This window comes from Rhamphochromis sp. 'chilingali', assembly GCF_963969265.1.
Source record: "Rhamphochromis sp. 'chilingali' genome assembly, chromosome: 1".
NCBI classification, from domain to species: Eukaryota; Metazoa; Chordata; class Actinopteri; order Cichliformes; family Cichlidae; genus Rhamphochromis; species Rhamphochromis sp. 'chilingali'.
In genome coordinates, this window is record NC_137929.1 from 9,469,055 (window position 1) to 9,485,719 (window position 16,665).

The following is a 16,665-nucleotide window of genomic DNA, read 5'->3' on the forward strand; positions in this document are numbered from 1 at the left end:
AAAGATTCAAAGAATTGGGAGATTTCAACAGATACAACTAGTGGACTATGGAAATTTGCAATTTGAACAGCTGTCGCAAAACAGTTGTCAAGCTCTAAAAAGTATTGAAATAGTTCAGCTAATGCCATTTTGTAAAGGCAGAGAATTCAGAAACACATCATCTCTAAAAAAGAGGTTCATACATTCTATATATTCAAGCTTCATTCTATATATTCAAAAGATCATTCTATATATTCAAGTTTCATTCTATATATTCAAAAGATCATTCTATGTATTCAAAAGATCATTCTATATATTCAAGTTTCATTCTATATATTTAAAAGATCATTCTATGTATTCAAAAGATCATTCTATATATTCAAGTTTCATTCTATATATTCAAGTTTCATTCTATATATTCAAGTTTCATTCTATATATTCAGAAGATCATTCTATATATTCAAGTTTCATTCTATATAGTCAAAAGATCATTCTATATATTCAAGTTTCATTCTATATATTCAGACTTTGGTTGGAATATATATATATAATATTTTCCTAAAGGGCATTCCATACTATCTATCTATCTATATATATATATATATATATATATATATATATATATATATATATATATATATATATATATATATATATATATATATATATATATATATATAAACACCCAGCACGCCCCTGCGGGCGGTTTATCCTTCAAGCTCGGGTCCTCTACCAGAGGCCTGGGAGCTTGAGGGTCCTGCGCAGTATCTTAGCTGTTCCCAGGACTGCGCTCTTCTGGACAGAGATTTCCGATGTTGTTCCCGGGATCTGCTGGAGCCACTCGCCTAGCTTGGGAGTCACCGCACCTAGTGCTCCGATTACCACGGGGACCACCGTTACCTTCACCCTCCACATCCTCTCGAGCTCTTCTCTGAGCCCTTGGTATTTCTCCAGCTTCTCGTGTTCCTTCTTCCTGATATTGCTGTCATTCGGAACCGCTACATCGATCACTACGGCCGCCTTCTTCTGTTTGTCTACCACCACTATGTCCGTCTGTATCTGGAAGTCCCACAGGATCTTAGCTCGGTCATTCTCCACCACCCTTGGGGGCATCTCCCATTTTGACCTCGGGACTTCCAGGTTGTACTCAGCACAGATGTTCCTGTACACTATGCCGGCCACTTGGTTATGGCGTTCCATGTATGCCTTGCCTGCTAGCATCTTGCACCCTGTTGTTATGTGCTGGATTGTCTCTGGGGCATCTTTACACAGCCTGCACCTGGGGTCTTGCCTGGTGTGATAGACCCCAGCCTCTATGGATCTTGTGCTCAGAGCTTGTTCTTGTGCTGCCATGATTAGTGCCTCTGTGCTGTCTTTCAGTCCAGCTTTGTCCAGCCACTGGTAGGATTTCTGGATATCAGCCACCTCCTCTATCTGCCGGTGGTACATACCGTGCAGGGGCCTGTCCTTCCATGATGGTTCCTCGTCTCCATCCTCTTTCTTGGGTTTCTGCTGCCTGAGGTATTCACTGAGCACTCGGTCAGTTGGGGCCATCTTCCCAATGTATTCTTGGATGTTCCTTGTCTCATCCTGGACTGTGGTGCTGACACTCACCAGTCCCCGGCCCCCTTCCTTCCGCTTAGCGTACAGCCTCAGGGTGCTGGACTTGGGGTGAAACCCTCCATGCATGGTAAGGAGCTTTCTTGTCTTTATGTCAGTGGCTTCTATCTCCTCCTTTGGCCAGCTTATTACCCCAGCAGGGTACCTGATCACGGGCAGGGCGTATGTGTTGATGGCCCGGATCTTGTTCTTACCATTCAGCTGACTCCTCAGGACTTGCCTGACCCTCTGCAGGTACTTGGTGGTTGCAGCCTTTCTAGTGGCCTCTTCATGGTTCCCATTTGCCTGCGGGATCCCCAGGTACTTGTAACTGTCCTCTATGTCTGCAATGTTGCCTTCTGGTAGTTCAATCCCCTCAGTTCTGACTACCTTCCCTCTCTTTGTTACCATCCGACTACACTTCTCCAGTCCGAACGACATTCCAATGTCATTGCTGTATAGCCTGGTAGTGTGGATCAGTGAATCGATGTCTCGTTCACTCTTGGCATACAGCTTGATGTCATCCATGTACAGGAGGTGGCTGACAACTGCTCCGTTCCGTAGTCGGTATCCGTAGCCAGTCTTGTTAATGATCTCACTGAGGGGGTTCAGGCCTATGCAGAACAGCAGTGGGGACAGAGCATCTCCTTGGTAGATCCCGCACTTGATGGTAACTTGTGCTATGGGCTTGGAGTTGGCCTCTAGTGTTGTACGCCACATCCCCATTGAGTTCCTGATGAAGGCTCTTAGGGTCCCATTGATCTTGTACAATTCTAGGCATTCCAGTATCCAGCTGTGGGGCATTGAGTCATAGGCCTTCTTGTAATCAATCCAGGCAGTGCACAGGTTGGTCAGTCTGGTCTTGCAGTCTCGGCTGATTGTTCTGTCTACCAGTAGCTGGCGTTTTGCACCTCTGGTATTCTTGCCAATTCCTTTCTGTGTCCCGCTCATGTATTGACCCATGTGCCTGTTCATCTTAGCCGATATGATACCTGACAGGAGCTTCCATGTAGTACTGAGGCAGGTTATTGGTCGGTAGTTGGAGGGGACCGGTCCCTTCTTGGGGTCCTTGGGGATCAGGACCGTCCGGCCTTCAGTTAGCCATTCCGGGTGTCTTTCGTTAACTAGCAGCTGGTTCATTTGTGCTGCCAGACGCTCGTGGAGTGCAGTCAGCTTCTTCAGCCAGTAGGTGTGAACCATGTCGGGCCCTGGTGCTGTCCAACTCTTCATACTGGAGACCCTTTCTTGGATATCTGCCACTGTGATGGTTACTGGACCCTGTTCAGGGAGGTCGCTGTGGTCTGCCCTCAGATCCTCTAGCCACTGAGCATTGCCGTTATGGGTTGCATCCTTCTCCCATATGCTCTTCCAGTATTGCTCCGTCTCCAGCCTTGGTGGTGCTGTTCTCTTATTGTTCCCTTGCCACTGAGAGTACACCTTTGCTGGTTCTGTGGAGAACAGCTGGTTTATTCTCCTGCCTTCTATCTCTCTGGTGTACCTCCTCAAGCGGCTGGCCAAGGCTGTGAGTCTTTGCTTGGCAGTTTCCAAGGCCTCAGGTATGGACAGCTTGCTGTATTTCTTAGGCACCTTATTTGTCGCACCTTTCTGCAACTCCGTTAGTTGGCTAACCTCCCTCCGTGCTACTTTGATCTTGCCCTCTAGCCTCCTTCTCCATGGAGGGTACTGCCCCTTGTGGCTGTTCAACTTGTAGCCAAGCATCTCACTGATCACTGCTGCCGTATTGTAGATCAGCTTGTTAGTGTCGGTAACCGTGGTTGTAGGTATTGTCCGTAGTGCTGCATTAACATCATCTAGCAGACCTTCTGAGGGTACTTCACGTAATCTTGGTAACCGGCTACGGGGGATCCAGGTTTCAAGCTTGGCCATGATCCTATTTTTCAGGTCAGTTCCTCTCGCACTCAACGATCCTTCTCCTATCGCACTTGGGGCTATGTACCCAATCTCGGGTGGGGGTGATGATATCTCCCCCCTGACCTGGCGTCCTGACTCCATATATATATATATATATATATATATATATATATATATATATATATATATATATATATGCCATAGCAGCTGGATAGCGTAGTGGTTAAACTACACGCCTTTGGACCTAAGGCTAGACCCCCTATGCTAAGCAAGCCTACCGCAGACATGAGCGAGACAGATAAATATGAAGGCATGCCGGCTCGGACGTCGCCCGGATCAACAAGGTCCGCGTCAGGTGTTGAGGAACCAGGGCACCCTGACGAAAAGTGGGCTACTGGAACAAGAAGGCATCGGTGGGCAAGGGACGAAAACAGGGCGTTGTTGGAATGCTACTACGCAAGTAACCCCAGCGGAAGGGGCTACATGAATAGGATGAGGGACCTATGGATATATATATATATATATATATATATATATATATATATATATATATATATATATATATATATATAGGTGGGAGTTGTCGTGTGTCCATCTTTTCTGTCTGCCTCGTGGTTCAATGGTTTCTGGCATCAGCTGGGGTCCTGTAAGGGTGAGCGTCGTAGTCAAGGTAACCAGGAGGGTCCACCTTCCCATGGCTGCGTACAGGTCTGTCACACCCTACTACTTGGTTACTCTAGAGTTGGCCAATGGCTGGAGGTTGAAGTGCAAGCAATGCTCAATCAGCACTTCCCCCTCACCACTGAAGGAACAAAGTGAGGATGAAACTTTCCCTTACTAGTTGACTTTTGTGGAGGAAGTGGAATCCTCTGGGACCTCAACCTTTTTGCAGTGGCTCTGATGTATCCAGGAGGGTCTCTCCGCTATTTTGCAGGCAGTTGGAGTGGTCAGAAGCACTTGGTATGGACCCTCCCACCGTGGCGAGCTCCAATTTTTCCTTTGGAGTACTCAGACAAGGATCCAATCACCTGGCAGTTTATTGTTCAAAACAACTTCTCTGTTTATCAACAATCGAGTCATCCAATCCGCCAGAGTGGTTTCACGGATTGATTTATCTAGTGGCTCACTAATGACTGGCAGTGGAAAAGGTCGCCCATGTATAATTTCAAATGGGGACAGTTTATTATTTCCTTGTGTTACCGTATTTTCACAACCATAAGGCGCACTTAAAAGTCTTAGATTTTCCTATAGTGCAGTGTGCCCTGTGTGTTGTAATGAGGACGTAGTAGAGAACACCATGAGAACGCTAAAGGGTGAAGTGTGTGCGTTGACTTTATCGCACATACCTGTATAAAAGAACAGGTATGTGCGTTATGCAGGACATCGTTGTTTTAACAACCCTAAAAATGGCAAAGAGACACGCTTACGAAGCACAGTTTAAACTGAAGGCCATCAGCTACGCGGAGGAACATGGAAATCGAGCAGCGGCGAGAGAATTTAAGATTAATGAATCGATGGTTCGCAAATGGAGGAAGCTAGAAAACAAGCTCCGGCAGGTCAAGAAAACGCAGCTGAGTTTCCGCGGACATAGGGCGAGGTGGCCTGAGTTGGAGGAAAGACTCGAGCGGTGGATCAGCGAGCAAAGAACGAGCGGGAGAAGCGTTTCGACGGTCACCATTCGGCTAAAAGCAGTTTCACTAGCTGAAGAGATGAACATTGAACATTTCCAAGGAGGTCCGTCTTGGTGCTTTCGTTTTATGAAACGGTGCCATTTTTCCATCCGGACCAGGACTAAGCCGGACCGTAGTCCATCCGCTACTACGGTAGCGCAGCAACTTCCAGTGGATTATAAGGAAAAGCTGGCCATCTTCCGCTCCTACTGCAGCAAACACATCGGCGACAAACACATCCAGCCCAGCCACATTACAAACATGGACGAGGTCCCGCTCACTTTCGACATCCCGGTGAGTCACACTGTGGAGAAGAAGGGGACCAGCACGGTAGCGATACGCACAACGGGGTATGAAAAGTCTTATTTTACTGTTGTGCTTTGCTGCCATGCTAATGGACAGAAACTGCCGCCTATGGTGATTTTTAAGCGAAAGACTTTGCCTAAAGAGAAGTTTCCAGCAGGAATCATCATTAAGGCAAATGAAAAGGGCTGGATGGATGAGGAAATGATGAAAGAGTGGCTGAGGGAGGTGTATGTAATGAGACCAGGTGTTTTTTTCCACGCATCACCATCGCTCTTAATCTGTGACTCTATGCGTGCCCATCTCACAGCCGATGTGAAAAAACAAGTGAAACAAATGAACTGTGAGCTTGCTGTCATTCCGGAAGGCCTGACAAAGGAACTCCAACCGCTGGACATCAGTGTGAACCGCCCGTTCAAAGTAAGGCTGCGAGCGGCCTGGGAGCGATGGATGACCGATGGAGACCACAGTTTCACCAAGAGTAGAAGGCAGCGCCGGGCGAGTTACGCCACAATTTGCCAATGGATTGTAGATGCTTGGGCTAACATGTCTGCTGGCACTGTTGTTCGAGCTTTCGCAAAAGCCGGCATCATTTCCGAGGAGCCGCACGGCACGGAAAGTGACTCTGACAGTGAAGAAAGTGAAACTGGCATGTTTGATGGAGATTTAGCGCAGCTGTTCAATTCAGACACAGAGGATGAGGACTTCGATGGGTTTGACTGATGATAAAAATGTGAGTACCAAACTTTGTTTTGCTCCTGCTTTATTTTTAAATACGCACACTTGTATGCTTGTGTGTTGTTGATGATGATGATTACCGGTAATAGAAATGTGAGTAAGGTACCGAACTCAGGTTTGCTCCCGCTTTATTTTTAAATATGCGTACGGTACTTGTATGCGCCCTATGATCCAGTGCGCCTTATGTGTGTGTTAAATACAGTAATGGCACACATAACTGAGACTGCGCCTTTTAGTACAGTGCGCCTTATGGTCGTGAAAATACGGTATTCTCATCCACATTTTGACTAGGCCTACACATTCTGGCCATGGCCTGCCAGTTTCTTCCATCGTTTTCCTGAGCCTTTGCTTTATAGTGCCATTTGTTCTCTCCACTAATCCTGCACTCTGTGGATGGTAGGCACAATAATGTTTCTAACTGAAACCTAGTGCTTCAGATACTTTGCTGATCACGCCATTTCAGGGCTCGCAAAATTTTAAAATCCCTGGTAGCCCTTCGGGCAGGGACTCTTCAGTTTTTGGTAGCCCAAAATAAATTTAAGTAGCCCAAATAAAAAAGAGCAATTTTTTGATTGATGTTTTGTTTCCTGTTTTTTTTTCCTTTACAATATTATACATTAAAGTATAATATTGTAATGGAAACAAAACATTAATCAAAAAATTGTTGAAACACAAATTACAACATTGTATAAAAATTACAATCATTAACTCAAATACTTGGTTCTAATTGAACAGAGATTTCTATGAACTTGTAAGAACTGTGTAGGACATGAATCAGTCTGTGTCAGATCCTGAATTTGAAATTTCCACTGAAGTCACGGGTAAGAGGCAAGTGGAACCAAGGTCGAGGCCATTTGCTTTTTGAAGTTTGCAAAGACTGCTAAATTGTGCCAGTGGTAGTTCACTCATTGCAACATAGTACGCTGTTCTAAACAGATTTTTCAGGTTTATTTTTAGTATGTTTTTTGCAATTGGTGTTTGTTCCGGGAAAGATATTGCAGACTGAGCAATAATGCATTTCTTGCATTTCTCATGGGTTCTAATGGGGGCCTTTCTTAAAATTACTGGTCCCAGTAACAAAGGCGCTTGTAGATTGAGGGAAAACCAACAACACACCCGGCATTCGCTATCAAAATAAAAGACGCGCACCAGATAAGAAGTTGCAAAGCACGTTTGCGTCCATATAAAAGGCAATGTTTTTGTCCACTAGAGTGGGATTTTCACGGCACATTCTGCACCACTTCTCTGTGCGTTCATCATTTGTTTGAAGCCAGCTCACCTCCTGCGGACCACTTATGTGCAGCCCTGGTTATTTAGCTCGACATATTACAGCCACAGGAATTCTTTTGTCCATGAAACCATAAAGCTGCACTTTCTTTTTGCCTTATAGTCTGATTTGTCATAACTTTTCCGTTTTGTGGTAAGCTTTTCTTTGGCTGTCACTTCTTCACCCTGACTCAGCTCAGCAGAACTAAAATATATATCCTGCTGCTTTTACACACGCACTCACATAATGCTCAGCGATTCTCTGTGCGATCAACCTCTCACATGTTTAAGCTTGCTGCGGGAGATTTCACTTGTCATGTTTGCGTAGTAAGCTAACGATTGATAAGACAATGTCAGAGGAATTGGTGCACAAATTATCATCACTCACCAATCAGTACTGTCGCTCTCTATAAACAGTTCACGCGATTGCAAAGTGAAAGCAAAAAACAAGTGCAAATTCAAACCCGATTTCAATATGTCACATATTGACAGTGGCTCACTGATGCCAATGACATAATTACCCAGCTACATTTCCGAAAGAATGCAAAAGCATTGACATATATTTTTCCTTCCTCTGATAGCCCGACGGGCAGGGCAGAGATAGATTTTGGTAGCCCGACTGCCAAAATCTAAAACACTTCTTCAGCTGAGAATCAGAGAGGAGAAACACACAGTTTTACTTGTTGCTTAGCAATGGCAGCTCTGAGCTCTCGCACGAGAGCAGCTCTGAGACTGCCCTGGTCTTTATTTATACATCAGTGGGTGTTAGTTCTTTACATTGGAATATGGAGGTGTGTGTGTGTGTGTGTGTGTGTGTGTGTGTGTGTGTGTGTGTGTGTGTGTGTGGGGGGTCAGAGTGTGACCCCATAAACGACTTCCCTAAACCTGCTGGTCTGGAAAATCCAACACTTCATCTATATGTAAAAAAGGCACTTAGACTAAAACTGACATAGCTACGTTTTTCCTACCATAAAACAATAACAGAAGGTACGACCTCTCCCATGCTCCCAGGATGTGGTTGTGAATGCCAGAGCACTCTGGAATGCACATAAAGCCTTTGCAGACTATTAAGGATCACACATCCTATTACTACCCTATGTAAACTTATATTATTAAAAGATTATACTGATTACTAAGTACAATTTTCTATTGACAGCCACAGATACTCAACTAATCAAAGTGATGTCATGACAAAAATGAATGACCAACAAAACATTTTTCTCCTTCATTTCTGTCAAACAATGCTTTATGAAACGTTTCTCGCGGTTAGTATCATGGTTGCTAGGCAATTGAACAGTGCAACGAAGGCTAGACCGTCCCATTACAGAAGCCTCTCACTTCCGCACTTCTCGTACTTATAGTACGCACCGTACGTAGTACGCGTAGTGCGCGTACTTCAAGCATTCAGACGGTGAATTGGGATAGAGCCAGTGTGTGTACAGAACAGCTGAAATCATTATGGAGGCTTCACTGGAATATGGAAATGAAGCATCACAGTACAGCTTCACAAAAGTTTCTGATATGAGATGTGAAATGAAGCAGCCAGCGCTTTTTCGAAATCCACTGTGATTGTGAGCTGCTGCTACAGCCTCCAGATTAATTCAATTCAATTCAATTCAATTCAATTTTATTTATATAGCGCCAAATCACAACAAAAGTCAAGGCGCTTCATAGGTACAGAGAAAAGCCCAAAAATCATATGACTCCCTATGAGCAAGCACTTTGGCGACAGTTGGGGTGGGAGCAGGAAGAGAGGATAAAGACATGCTGTGGAAGAGAGACAGAGGTTAATAACAAGTATGATTTAATGCAGAGAGGTCTATTAACACATAGTGAGTGAAGAAGAAACACCCAGTGCATTCCAAGATGGCGGCGCGTGAACAACGCGAGGCTCAGTGTCTCTCCAGAATCTGCTATTTAGCGGTTTTTTATCTACTTTTAACCGGATTATTCGTCCAGAATTGCTGTGCGTTGCTGACCTACAGCAGACAAGAGCTTCTGGACATCTGGACTCACAACTCCAACAGTTTTATCGCCGATCTCCGACTCATCCCAGAGATCTCCAGAACACAGGAGGCTGCCCACTCTCCCCGGCCGGGCGGAAGTGCACGCAGACAGCGCCGAGATCGTAAACAAAGGCGAGGTAGGCGCGGAGGGCTACGGGCTAAGCTAAAGCTAACACCACACCGGCTGCCTTTACCCAGTATTTTCCTCGCCAATGTCCGTTCTCTGGCAAACAAAATGGATGAGATACGGCTCTCCATCACTAACAACAGACGGATTATGGACTCAAATGTCATGTTTTTCACCGAAACATGGTTGAACAACAGCTGCCCGGACAATGCTATCGAGTTAGCAGGACGCCACACACACCGAGCTGACAGGCTAGCAGATGACTCCGGCAAGACCAGAGGTGGAGGTTTGTGCATTTATATTAACAATGCTTGGTGCATGAACTCCACTACTACTGAGAGTCACTGCTCACCTAATGCAGAGTTTTTAATGGTCAAATGTAGACCTTATTATCTCCCCAGAGAACTCACTTCAATCATACTCACTGCCGTGTATATCCCCCCCGACGCTAATGCTAGATTGGCCATGAAAGAACTTAATGCAGCCGTTAACAAACACCAGAATAAACACCCCGAGGCTGCTTTTATTGTTGCTGGCGACTTCAACCACACCAACTTAAAGACAGTCCTCCCCAGATTCCACCAACATGTCTCCTGCCACACCAGAGGAGACAAGACTTTAGACCATGTGTATTCCAACCTGGCTGGAGCCTACAAAGCCACACCCCTCCCCCACATTGGACAATCGGACCATCTCTCCCTGTTCCTCACACCTAGGTATTCACCACTCATCCAACGTGTGAAACCTGCTGTGAGGACAATTAAAGTGTGGCCAGAGGGGACAGAGGCAGTGCTCCAGGACAGATTTAAAAACACAGACTGGAATATGTTCACCCACACAGACCTGGGCCAGTACGCCTCATCTGTACTGGATTACATCTCTGAAACCACAGACAGTGTCACCACCCAGAAATGGATCACCATGTACCCCAACCAGAAGCCTTGGATGAACCGGGATGTTCGTCTCCTCCTGAAGGCCCTCCTGAAGGCCCGCAACACCGCCTTTAGGTCAGGAGATGCACACGCCTACAGCACAGCCAGGGCTAATCTAAAGAAGGGCATCAAAAAAGCCAAACACCATTACAAAAAGAAGGTAGAAGAACACTTCTCCAACTCCAACCCCCGACGCATGTGGCAAGGACTCCAGACCATTACAGACTACAGGACCACCAAACCCTCCCCCGCATCCTCTGATGTCTCCTTCCTCAATGAGCTCAAAAACTTTTATGCTCGTTTTGAGCAACAACAACAACCAAAGCAGACATGACGCCAGACCACCAACCTCTGACTCTCTCCCCCACCAATGTAGGAGCGGTGCTGAGCAGGATCAATGTCCACAAGGCTGCAGGTCCTGATGGCATCCCCGGGCGTGTTCTCAAAGCGTGTTCTGGGGAGCTTGCAGGAGTGCTGACAGACATATTCAATCTGTCCTTGGCCCACGCTGTGGTACCGGCCTGCTTCAAATCCACCTCCATTGTCCCGATACCCAAAAACTCCAACCCATCTTGCCTCAATGACTACCGCCCAGTAGCACTCACCCCCATCATCACTAAGTGCTTAGAGCAGCTGGTCCTAGCACACTTCAAATCCTGTCTCCCCCCCCCACCCTGGACCCCCACCAATCCGCATACCGCCAGAACAGGAGCACAGAGGATGCAGTCTCCATCGCACTGCACTCTGTCCTCTCACACCTGGACAACAACAACACCTACGCCAGAATGCTGTTTATAGACTTCAGTTCAGCATTCAATACAATCCACCCCTCACAACTCATCAGGAAACTGACAGACCTGGGCATCAGTTCCCTCATCTGCAAATGGTTACTGGACTTCCTGACCAACCCCCCCCAACATGTCCGGCTGGATAACCACTGCTCATCTACCATCACAATGAACACCGGTGTACCACAAGGCTGTGTGATGAGCCCTTTCCTCTACTCCCTCTTCACCCACGACTGCAGACCTGCTGATGGTTCCAACACCATCATTAAGTTTGCAGATGACACCACGGTGATTGGCCTCATCAGTGACAACGATGAGGCCGCCTACAGGGAGGAGTTGGATTGTCTGGCTGAGTGGTGCGACACAAACAACCTGCTGCTTAACACCGAGAAGACCAAGGAGCTCATCGTGGACTACAGGAGGAATGCTGATCCACATCCACCCATCCACATTAAGGGGACGGCTGTGGAGCGTGTGAGCAGCTTCAAGTTCCTGGGAGTCCACATCTCCGAGGATCTCACCTGGATGACCAACTGCTCCAAGCTGGTCAAGAAGGCTCACCAGCGCCTCTTCTTCTTGAGGACTCTGAGGAAGAACCACCTGTCCTCAGACATCCTGGTGAACTTCTATCGTTGCACCATCGAGAGCATCCTGACCAACTGTATAACAGTCTGGTACAGGAACTGCTCTGCCTCGGACCGGAAGGCGTTGCAGAGGGTCGTGAAAACTGCCCAGCGCATCGCCGGAGCACCACTTCCTGCCATAAAGGACATCTACAGGAAGCGGTGTCTGAAAAGGGCTGGGAAAATCATCAAAGACCCCAGTCACCCATCACATGGACTCTTCACCCTCCTGCCCTCTGGGAGGCGCTACAGGAGCCTCCGGACTAAGACCACCAGGTACCGGAACAGCTTCTTCCCCACAGCTGTCAGACTCCTGAACTCTGCCTCCTGACATCTGACCCACGTTAACTCATGGACTGAACATACACACCCCCACAATGGACAACTGTACCCTCAAACACACAATAATAACATGGACTGAACCACCACTCACAACCACTAGCACTTTATATAGCCTCTGTAGAAACTATCTACACCCTTACTTATCTTAACTGCACTACTGTATAGCTCTGTGTAAATAATCATTCTGTACATTCAATAATCTTTAATCCTACAACTGTTTACAACTTGCATAGTTCCCATTTCTGTATAGCTGTATATCTCAGATTTCTGTAAAGTTATTTATTTCATATTCTGTATAGTTTTTCATATTTATATCCTGTTCATAGCCTGTACATAGCTTGTACTCACTACAGCCTATACATACTTAGTTATAGAATATTCACAACATACTTCATACCGTGTACATTATAACATACCATAATAGACCCATTTCTGTAATATACTTACATATCTAGTCTTGTCTGACCCTATGTGTTAGCCCTGCGACAGACTGGCGACCTGTCCAGGGTGTACCCCGTCTTTAGCCCTATGACAGCTGGGATAGGCTCCAGCGCCCCCCGCGACCCTGAAAAGGATAAGCGGAAGCGAATGGATGGATGGATGGATGGATGGACTTACATATCTCTACTATTGCTAATATATATTGTAATATATCTATATTACTAAAGCACTTCTGGATGGATGCAAACTGCATTTCGTTGCCCTGTACCTGTGCATGTGCAATGACAATAAAGTTGAATTCTATTCTATTCTATTCTATCACGGGAATCCCCCAGCAGCCTATGTCTATTGCAGCATAACTAAGGGAGGATCCAGGGTCACCTGGTCCAGCCCTAACTATAAGCTTTAGCAAAAAGGAAAGTTTGAAGCCTAATCTTGAAAGTAGAGATAGTGTCTGCCTCCTGAATCCAAACTGGAAGCTGGTTCCACAGAAGAGGGGCCTGAAAACTGAAGGCTCTCCCTCCCATTCTACTTTTAAATACTCTGGGAACAACAAGTAGGCCTGCAGAGCGAGAGCGAAGTGCTCTAATAGGGTGATATGGTACTACAAGGTCATTAAGATAAGATGGGGCCTGATTATTTAAGACCTTGTATGTGAGGAGCAGGATTTTGAATTCAATTCTGGATTTAACGGGAAGCCAATGAAGGGAAGCCAAAACAGGAGAAATATGCTCTCTCTTTCTAGTCCCTGTCAGGACTCTTGCTGCAGCATTTTGGATTAGCTGAAGGCTTTTCAGGGAGTTTTTAGGACATCCTGATAATAATGAATTACAGTCATCCAGCCTGGAAGTAATAAATGCATGAACTAGTTTTTCAGTGTCACTCTGAGACAGGATATTTCTAACTTTAGAGATGTTGCGCAAATGGAAGAAAGCAGTCTTACATATTAGTTTAATATGTGCGTTGAAGGACATGTCCTGAGTACAATAACCTCAGTTTGATCTGAATTAAGAAGCAGAACGTTAGCGGCCATCCAGGTCTTTATGTCTTTGAGACATTCCTGCAGTTTAACTAATTGGTGTGTGTTATCTGGCTTCATGGACAGATAGAGCTGGGTGTCATCTGCATAGCAGTGAAAATTTATGCTATGTCTTTGTGGCGTGAATAAGGCACGGCGGGACCACGGAGCAACGTTCAGAGCCAACTTTATTCAATTCACATCACACCACACACACACCAACCCCTGAGTCCCCGTGTTTTAACACGGCGGGCGTGATTGCGGATGCCGTGCAGGTGCGTCCGCACGGCACCGCAAACCACGCCCCACCACAGTCTTCTAATGATGCTGCCTAAGGGAAGCATGTATAATGTAAACAGAATTGTTCCTAGCACTGAACCCTGTGGAACTCCATAATTAACCTCAGTGTGTGAAGAGGACTCTCCATTTACATGTACAAATTGGAGATAGATATGATACAAACCACTGCAGCGCAGTACCTGTAATACCTACAGTGTAATACCTACAGCATGTTCTAATCGCTCTAATAGGATATTATGGTCAACAGTATCGAATGCTGCACTAAGGTCTAGAAGGACAAGCACAGAGATGAGTCCACTGTCAGAGGTCATAAGAAGATCATTTGTAACCTTCACTAAAGCTGTTTCTGTGCTGTGATGAGCTCTGAAACCTGACTGAAACTATTCAAATAAGTTCCTCTGTAGATGATCTGTTAGCTGTTTGACAACTACTCTTTCAAGGATGTTTGATATGAAAGGAAGGTTGGAGATTGGCCTATAATTAGCTAAGACTGCTGGGTCTAGAGATGCTTTTTGAGTAAAGGTTTAACTACAGCCAGCTTGAAGGCCTGTGGTACATAGCTGATTATTAGAGATAGGTTGATCATACTTAAGATCGAAGAATTAATTAATGGCAGGACTTCTTTGAGAATTTTTGTAGGAATGGGGTCTAGAGTAGCCAGCAGCTCATCCTGCTCAACATTTTCTCACCAACTTTAATGGAAGTGTGATGTTTTCAACTGGATTGGTGGTCAGGGTGGCCTCCCTCTCCTCTTCTTCTCCTCTTCTTCTTTCATTTGTGAAGCCACTTCTGCTGCTTTCATTCATTTGGAAGTCCTGTAGCTGAGTTTGGGAGAGACTAACAGCCTCGGCAGCAGAGGGGAGAAAGGCTGTAACACCACCACTTTACTCTGTTCTACCTGTCACATCATTTTATCAGGAAACAAATGTGCTCATGTTTTTACTATGTTTGTCTTGAAGATGTAAGAAGATCACATGGTGCTTTTTATTATTGTGTTGGTTTGTTTCCTGTCTCTTGGATGGAGCCCAGCTCTGCGTGGTCCCTGGGCCTGTGGTCAGAGTGTGTGCTGGATAATCCGGCCCAGGATGAGGCCAAACTGACATGGGATGAAATGTCTGTCACATAATTGAGCTTAGTGTAGTTTCATTTCTTCACAATTTAAAAACAAACAAAACTTTGCTCTGTCTTTTCTATGTTATACTGTAGACTTTCTTTGATACTGTGTTCAAAAAGAGCAGCTTTTACTTTGAAGGGGGGCCGTATCTATTTCCTTTTCAAGTTGAATGATGGAAGCAAATTAGTGAGTGATCTAAGGAGTGGTTAACAACGTGGTGTATGCTGTACAGTGCAGCGAGGAATGCCCAGACCTCTACATTGGAGAGACCAAACAGCCACCTCAAAAGCGCATGGCACAACATAGAAGAGCCACCTCCACGGGACAAGACTCAGCAGTCCATCTGCATCTTAAGGTCAAAGGTCACTCTTTCGAGGATGCCAATGTTCACATTTTGGGCAGAGAGAACAGATGGTTTGATGAGGAGTGAAAGAAGCCATTTACGTCCACTGTGAGCGACCATCTTGAACAGAGGCGGTGGTATACGACACCAACTGTCTGCCATCTATAATCCAGTTTTGAGATCCTTCCCAGATGCCTTAACGCCCACTCACATCCTGGGCCATCTGACCTCAGGAAATCACATGATATAGTGGGGCCAGGTTTCACAATGAGCTCACCCGAAACCCTGGCTGATTGTGACCCACACCCATTTTCACACCTCGGCTCATGTGATTAGGTAGAGGATCATCAGGGGTTTTTTTTGTCCCTCTTTGGGGGGAAACTCCCACTGGGTTTAAATCTGGGACTCTCCAACATTTGACCTTAGAACTGAAGAAGCTTCTCAGATGAAAGGTGAAACACCTTCAAGCAACTTAAAGAAGTCCAGACACTTTTCTTTCCAAGCTCCTTAGACTACGATGACCTGGATGACTGAGAAGACATTAGTGTGTGATATTCTTTCAGTGTTGCACTTTGTAGACACTCCCTGAGCACTGGTCTCACAGCCAGCTGCACATAGAGACCAGTGTTGTTAGTCCAGGTCAGAAGATGACTTGTTGGAATGAAAATGAGCTTGTAGTTTGTCTGCTTTAATAATGTGACTGGAAAAAGGTGTTGGACTTCAAATATGTCCATTTCTTTCACACTTCAACTTTAAAAGTGAAGCCTTGTGGTTCCTGGAAGGAAAAACACGACTTTTTCAAGTCTTTGTCCTGTTTTTATGATAAATGTACGACTTTAATGTGAAACATTCAGAGTTTTTTCTCTTGTTGTGTTTGTTTGAAGCTGCTTCCTGTTGACTTCAGCTGTTTGGAGTTTCCATTTTCTAAACTTCTACATTCTGAACCTTCTTCAGCTCTGAACAGATGATGAAACACTGAATGATTTCAAGCTCACACTTTGTCTAATAAACTTACATCTTTCATTCTTTATACAGATTGGGGGGCTGTGATTTGTCAGAGATCAGCTGTGATTATCTGGCAGCAGCCCTGAAGTCCAACCCCTCCCATCTGAGAGAGCTGGACCTGAGCTCCAAGTACAAGCTGCAGGATTCAGGAGTGAAGCATCTGTGTGGTTTCCTGGAGAGTCCAGGATGTGGACTTGAA

At 45.6% G+C, this 16,665-nt stretch overlaps 1 protein-coding gene across 1 annotated transcript in view; it reads left to right on the forward strand.

The window, feature by feature from the left end:
• The window catches only part of LOC308403400 (NACHT, LRR and PYD domains-containing protein 12-like), a 309,314-nt gene that overhangs the window by 6,855 nt on the left and 285,794 nt on the right, over window positions 1-16,665 (forward strand). The window lies entirely within an intron of this gene.